Here is a 9,220-nt window from a genome sequence, read left to right on the forward strand (position 1 = left end):
GGACACTTCTTATCTCTCTCGGGGAAAAATATTTCAAAGAATTTTCTCCTGACTCCAAATGCTTTGACCATTTTCAATTTTGGAAAACCTTTGCTAATATATGGTAATATTAATTGATTTTAATAATTTTAATGTAACGGATATTATGATATACTTTTACATGGTTAATTGTTTATCGATTTTTTATCTAACTTCCAAAATCTTATGATTTATCCAAATATTAAGATACTGAATAACACGTAAGAATTCGTCAAGTCACTGCTTAAGAAATATTTATAAAATATCCCTTTGTGATATAATTTAAAAAAAAAAAATCCTTATCGGTGATGACTTGCATATCATAGAAAAGATCAAGTTCGAAACTGAGAAAATTGGGAATTATTACCTTAAATAAAAACCTCTTAGAATTTACCCATTAAGAAATGTTCGATATGTCATAAGGGTACAAAGTTATCGCCAAGAATATCAGAGGAATGTAAAAATCAATATTTTCTATGGATCTCCTAGTATTGAAACATAAAAGGGACTCTTGAAATACCATCTCTCTCTTTTTTTTCTCTCTCTCCCTCTGTCTGTCTGTCTGTCTGAATAAAAAAAGAAGGAACAAGAAACATAGATAAGTACATCAGGTAAGCAGCGAACAAAAGAGAGAGAGAGAGAGAGAGAGAGAGAGAGAGAGAGAGAGAGAGGAGAGAGAGAGAGAGAGAGAGAGAGAGAGAGAGAGAGAGAGAGAGAGAGAGAGAGAGAATGTTAAAAAAAAGAGAAGAGTGTAAGCAACGGAAAGAAAAGACGGTGTAAATCACATCCCTGGAATGGGAGGAGAGTTCAGTGACAGGAGATGATGGAAATCCATTAGGAATTTCTCGAGTCCAAATACTCTAGTATTGATCAATTCACTTAATAGATGCATTGTCATTAATGATTTATTGATCCCGATTTGACACTGGTATCGATGTGACATATCGGAGAAAATTGGACGAAAGGAAATGACGGTTAGCATGAAACCAGACAGCTATGTAATTTATATCTATCTATCTATCTATATCTATCTATCTATCTATCAATCTATATATATATATATATATATATATATATATATATATATATATATATATATATATATATATATATATATATGCATTTATACATCTATCTATCTATATATATATATATATATATATATATATATATATATATATATATATATATATATATATATAAATATATATATATATATCTACAACTATATTTGATTCTATATCTATATCTATATCTGTATGGAGACGACTGGTAAAGTCTAACCGAGTTCCTTTGCGTCAATAAGCATAGGAGGAGATAAATATACTGTAAATATATATATATATATATATATATATATATATATATATATATATATATATATATATATACATATATATAGACACACATATATATATATATATATATATATATATATATATATATATATATATATATATATATATATATATATATATATATATATACATATATATAGACACACACACACACATATATATATATATATATATATATATATATATATATATATATATATATATATATATATATATATATATATACATATATAAATATTTGAATAAACTTCTGGAATACAATAAAATGTATAGTTCTAAAATTACTATATTTAACAATATATCTGATCATTTTACATAGTTGAATAATGGAAAGCAGTAAGCTGAGTTGCCGTTCCGAAGACATCGAGAATGTTCAACCACTGAAATTATCAAATGGTCGTATGCAGTAATATTCTCTTCACCATATATCCCTTTATTCAACACAGACATCTTATATCAGCCTGGCAGGAGTAAAGCTGCACTATAATGGACGAGGTGGTGTGGTAGTCTCAAGGGTTCAATCTTCCGATATACGGAATAATACCCGGTTGCTGTTTCCATGAGCCCCATTGATGTCGCACGTATATATTACTTTGAGTTCATGAGGTTAAATAACTCCAAATCCAAAGCGAAGATAAATTCCGGATAAAACCATAGGATCGTCGATTGGCCGGATATATATAATGATGGACCACAAACATCTCTCCACTCTGCCTCACGTTTGAACTGATCTACCAGAACGAAAGAACTGGAACAGACTTCTGTTTTCTTTAATGTAAACACTCAATTGGTGATCTCGGTAGTTTACAAGATAACTAAATTGTAATTACTTGTGACAACAAGCTCAGTTTAGATTCCTCTAAAATAAAAAAGATCACGAATTGTGTATTTGGCAAATTAAATAAATATAATGCAATTTTAATTTTCACACCTAATTAATGGAAGTATTTAATTAATATGCAAATGAAAAATGAAATTTAAATTTCATGTTCCACGATATATATATATATATATATATATATATATATATATATATATATATATATATATATATATATATATATATATATATATATATACAAGATCTTCTACGCTAGTCTATATCCACAAATATTCTTAGTTTGTTTATCCATCGTCTTTTGTTCCTTCTCCTGTTTCATTTTCAATCTCTAGGTACCGATTTACCCTAAATATCCTTATATTATATCATGTCGATTTATTTTTATTACATGTTGTTATATCATCTACTTTGTGTGCATGTGTGCGTGATAGGTCGAGTTACTTAGAATCACTTTTTAGAACGATTTGTGATAAATGATTTTATTTTTTCTTAAGTTGTCAGATTATTTTTTCTTATTGTCGACTAATTCAGTCTGATCAGAAATTAGGATATATAATTAATACTAATGACCCTAAGGCAACTAATAACTGAAAATTTAAATGAAAACATAATTTTAGTTTCCTTGGTTTAGTCATACTTTAAAAATCAATGTTTCCTTTTCACAAAGTTATAAATATGTTTGGAAATAAATCTCTTCTTAGATAATCAAATCTTACATGCATCATATTGATTTGAATGCAATAGATTTCCTTGGCCAGCGTTTCAGCACATATGAAAAAAGCTAGATATTTTAGCAGTATATTGAAGATCACCCATGAATTCAGCATATTATATCAGCTAACTGTTATAAAGCTTTGTGGTGAGGTACAAAGTGGTATGCACCAAAGAATATCAGACAACTATTAAATGGCAATTTACCTTTAATTTAATTATAAAGATATAAATAATCCATTAAATGATATATTTAATTTTTTTTTGTATGCATTGATGGATTACTTATAGAAAATATTTTTTGTTGAAAAATAAAACTGTTATAAAGATTTTTTTTATTTTTTTTTAAATGGGTGGGCGAGTTACCTTTAATGTAAATAATAGAAATATAGATAATTCATTTGATTTTTTTTTTTTCATATGGGTTGATGGATTACTTTTTTTTTAAAGAGAGGCGGAACCATAATATAGAATATATTAATATAGAATATATTTTTAAAAGAAAAACAAAATAGCAATAAAGATATAAATAACTCATTTGATAATTTCTTTTTCTCATATAGATTGATAGATTACTTTTTTTAAAAAAAGAGGGTGGGGCCGTAATATTGAATATATTTTTAAATGAAAAACAAAATAGCAATAAAGATACAAATAATTCATTGGATATATTTTTTTTTTCATATAGATTGATAGTGTTTTTTTTAAAAAGAGTTCAGTGCCGTAATATTGAAAATATTTTTAACTGAAAAATAAAATAGTAATTAAGATATAAATAATTCATTTGATAATTTTTTTTACATATAGATTGATGGATTACTTATTTTTTTTTTTTTTAAGAGGTAGGGGCCGTAATATTGAGTATATTTTTAACTGAAAAACCAAATAGCAATAAAGATATAAATAATTCATTGGATTTTTTGTTTTTTCATATGAGTTGATGGATTAATTTTTCTTAAAAAAGACGGGATGGGCCATAATATAGAATATATTTTTGATTGAAAATCAAAACCCAATGAAAAAAAATAACAGTATGCACTATACATACATAATCTGCATTTATTTCCTTACCCGAACGATTGTCATGAAAATTTATTCTTGAAAGCATCAAACGGAAAGAGCGGATTTTTCTGAGCTTTGATGGAAGCGTAACATGGAAATAATCAACTTTGGATAGGAGAATAAACAGTGATATTTTTTTCTGATCAAAAGGTAACGAAATTATATTCACATAAAATATTTGTATTGCATTAGGATTTTTTTTTATATGGAAAGAAGAAAATCTAATATCTGAAGGTAAAAAAGTTAAAATGAAGTTGCTTTAATATTATTATTGTTACTTTCTTTACAATCCATCGGTTTATATGAACAAAACAAAGTAAATAATGAAAATTAAATCTGAATACCTTGGATTTCAGTGAATTGTAAGATAAGTAATTATATACTTGGGACACTTTAATACAACTTATGCAGTAAAATGATTACATATTCCTTGCGAATATTGATATCCTTGTATTATATATATGCATTACCATCCTCATATAATATTATTAACAAATATATCTTCCATTACAATCACATTATCACCCCTGTATGTTTGGGCAGAACCAGAGGATCTGAAAGACGAACGGAAGTGAAATGTAGATGCATCAGTTAAAAAAAAAAAATGAGGGATAAAAAGGCGATATGCTAAATTTGTTGATGGAATTTTAAGTCAAGGTTTTTTTTTTTTCATAATCATTTGAATATGATATGCTTTGTGTATCTTTCAACATCACTTATTATCATCATTATTATTATTATTATTATTATTATTATTATTATTATTATTATTATTATTATTAGCCAAGCTACAACCCAAGTAGGAAAAGCAAGAAGCTATAAGCTCAAGGGCTCCAATAGGGAAAAATAGCCCAGTGAGGAAAAGATATAGGAAAATAAAAAGATATGAGAAATAATGAATAATGAATATGATTAATTTGTATTTGGTAAATGTTCATAATGTAACTTTCCTTTTATAGGTGAAAGGTTGACCAGGGGACTAGTCGCCCATTGAGATACTACCACTAGAGAGTTATGGGGTCTTTTGACTGGCCAGACGGTACTACATTAGATTCTTCTCTCTGGTTACAGTTAAATTTTCATTTGCCTTCACATACGCCGAATAATCTGGCCTATTCTTTACATATTTTCCTCTGTCCTCATAAACCTGACAACACTGCGATTACCAAACAATTCTTCTTCTCTCAAGGGGTTAACTATTGCACTGTATTTGTTCAGTGGCTACTTTCCTCTTGGTAAAAGTAGAAGAGACTCTTCAGCTATGGCAAGCAGCTCTTCTAAGAGAAGGACACTCCAAAATCAAACCATTGTTCTCTAGTCTTGGGGTTTGCCATAGCGTCTGTACTATGGCCTTCCACTGTCTTGGGTTTGATTCTCTTGCTTGAGGGTACACTCGAGCATATTATTATATCTTATCCTTCCTACAGTTTTGTTAAATTTTTTATATTTTATATAGGAAATATTCATTTTAATGTTGTTACTGTTCTGAAAATGTTTTTTTTTTTTTTATTTTAAATTTTTCCATCTCTCACTGATCTATTTCTCATGTTGGAGTCCCTGGGCTTTTAGCATCCTGCTTTTCCAACTAGGGTTGTAGCTTAACAATAAATAATAATAATAATAATAATAATAATAATAATAATAATAATAATAATAATAATAATAATAATAATAATACAATTTGCTTGTCAGAGCTACTTGGAGGATTATTGTTACTTAATTGTCTTAACAGAGGCTTTGAACAAACCATACCTGAAATACATCATAAAATAGCTTTCCCTTACATCCGTTATCTTATACATTACAAGGTAATCCATCTGAAAAGGAAACCATATTATCTATGCATTATTATGGGAACACATGAGTATTACAGCACTAAGAATAATTAATCTATCGATGACATCTTCATAGCTCATATATCATTTAAATCCATTGTATAGAATGCATGCATTCCTAGAAAATTAATAACCCGCTCTTATTAGATATGTAGAACTATAATTCATTTAGAATTGATTGTAAGTTAACTTTAATTTAGCACATCGTCCGTAATTGGGTAAGTTCAAGTGAGTGCATCTGGCATCAGGTACTAAGCAACGGCCTGGCTGGAAATGTGGTAACGATGTAATAGCCTTTTTATATAACAAGCCACATATATATCTGTAAAGCCCAATTTGTGTAGCATTTAAAATGTATATGCTGCTTTTCAAAATCCCCTTGAACACCATACATACTCAATATCTTCGAGATCACTGCAAAAGAGTTATGGGGTCTTTTGACTTCCCAGACAGTATTACATTGGATCCTTCTCTGTCGTTACGGTTCTTTTTCTTTTTGCCTAACATATACACAGAATAGTATGGCATATTCCTTCTGTCCTCATATACTTGACAACACAGTTTACAAAACAATTCTTCTCACTGCAATGTAATTGATAGGTGGCTACTTTATTTTCTTTGTAAGGGTAGAGGAGATTCTTTAGATATGGTAAGCAGCTCTTCAGGAAGAACCCTCCAAAATCAAACAATTGTTCTCTAATCTTAGATAGTGCTATAGCCTTTGTACCACGGTCTTGGGTTAGAGTTTTCTTACTTGAGGGTACACTTGTGCATAATATTCTATCTTATTTCTCTCCCTCTTATTTTCTCAAATTTTCCATTGTTTATATAGGAGATATTCTTTTTAATCTCGTTGCTCTTCTTAAAATATTTCATCTTTATTTGTTTCCTCTCCTCACTGAGCTATTTTCCCTGTTGGACCCCTGGACTTTTAGCATCCTGCTTTTACATTTACGGTAGTAGCTTAGCAAGTTAGATTAATAATAATGATAATAATAATAATAATAATAATAAGAAGAAGAAGAAGAAGAAGAAGAAGAAGAAGAAGAAGAAGAAGAAGAAGAAGAAGAAGAAGAAGAAGAAGAAGAAGAAGAAATTAAAAAAAGTTTTGCATTAATTCTATGTCAACTCTCCCAAAGCCCGAGTTACACCATACTAATGCCATATAAAGTTTTCACCTTTGCATCCAACCATTTCTCATTAACGTTTCCCTTAACTCTTCATATCTTCTAAATCCACTTTGTACTTCCATCTGTTAATCTTTTGTCGCCTGTTTTAATTTCTCCCTCTAAAACCTCACCACACCCTTTCTAAGGTATACCAAGATGTCGTCTGATCCTCTCTTGCTTATAATCACCTCAATCATGTTTCCTTTTCAAGAGGATCCATCGTCTTTCATACAAATTCCTCAACACCTTCGCCTCATAAAGAAAAAAATTAATTGGTTGTAGAAAATAATTCTAACCAATCAGCTAGCAGGAAACTTTTTCCGAGTTAAAAGGGCACCCCTGCGAGTCAATGCAAAGGCGCCTCATTAAAAAAATCTAGTATAGTTAATTAGTCATCATATGATCACTATAAAAATAGATACATAATTACATGATGACTTGCTTATGTTTCAATGACAATGTATCAACCAATTTATTGTACAAACAATCACCCCTACACGTACATAATCTCGTGTATATATATATATATATATGTGTGTGTGTGTGTGTGTATATATATATATATAGGTATATATATATACATATATATATATATATATATACATATATATATATATATATATATATGCATATATATACATATATATATATACATACACACACACACACACACATATATATATATATATATGTGTGTGTATATATATATATATATATACATATATATATGTGTGTATATATATATATATATATGTATATATACATACATATATATATATATATATGTATATATATACATATATATATATATATATATATGCATATATATATATATATATATATCAATAAACCTAACAGTTGCTCTTTAGTTTAAACTAAATATGATTAAGCAACCATATTCAGGTTGATGTGCTCTGTTTGACAAAAACCACTTTATAGGCATTACTCCAACTCAGCATTTTAGCTTTTTTCGATTCTAAATCTTCACTGAATCCTGATGCATTTGGAGATGAAGACCAAACTGAAATATCCTTTTTAACTGTGAATGATTAAGTACAAAGTTGCCCATTGTTTCCCACGTATTTGCTAAGAGTTGCTTTTGCACTCTTTGGGAGATTTATAATGTAACTGAACGATAAAAATTATAGTTTTTTTTCTTTTTTTTTTTTTTTTGGTGAGTGTTATTGCCAGTGATCAGAGTTATGTTCAACTGAATGACATTCGGGTCCAATTAAATTTATTAATATAAAATATACAATTTTCGGTCCAGATTCAAAACACACCAAGAAATACCTTTACACACGACCATTCTTCTTTGCACTTATCCCCTGTGATTGCTGGGGGATATGCTTGCATAATAATTGTGGTAAAAATTATTGCATATCAAACAAAACCCCCAAAAATTAGTGTTAGGATTTTTATCATCAGTAGAGAGTAGCATTTATTACTATTATTAACACTACTATTATTACTAGCCAAGCTACAACCCTAGTTGGAAAAGCAAGATGCTGTAAACCGAAGGCTCCAACACAAAAACAGCCCAGTGAGCAAAGGAAATGAGGAAATAAATAAATGATGAGAGCAAATTAACCCTAAATCATTCTAAAAACAATAACTACGTAAAAACTGATATGTCCTATATAAACTATAAAAATACTTATGTCAGCTTGTTCAACATACAAACATTTGCTGTAACTATGGGAATAGAGAAGAAAAGGAGGACAACATTGTGTGGACAATCAATTGAAATTAACAAGACAGGTATCAGATAAGCCAAAAAATTCATATTTTCCACACTTATTCACCAAGAAATATTTTGCACCAAGATTTAGTATGGTTAGTTCTACTAATTCAATTATTTGATTAGGAAGATTATTTCATATTTTGGATCTAACGTTAAAAAAATTACATAATACAATTTGGGATCGGGTTTTCTCAGTACAAGGCAAATATAATAGATATCAAGTAGAAAAGGATAAAATCGTAGAAGGGGTTACTACCCTCGGATATATTATGTTCTGGAAACCCTATCTACTATGATAGAACTGAGGTTAAAGTATAACTGAGTTATTGTAATGATTAAAAATAACGGAACATATCAGAATAGAACGAAAATATTCTGTTGGGTAACCATAAACCTTCACAATGTGGTTAAAAGAATACGCAGTTTACTGAAAAATAATATAGATTATATAGCATTTTTAACCTCCAGCTCCCCCCCCCCCC

Source organism: Palaemon carinicauda, chromosome 16 (assembly GCF_036898095.1).
Source record: "Palaemon carinicauda isolate YSFRI2023 chromosome 16, ASM3689809v2, whole genome shotgun sequence".
Lineage (NCBI taxonomy): Eukaryota > Metazoa > Arthropoda > Malacostraca > Decapoda > Palaemonidae > Palaemon > Palaemon carinicauda.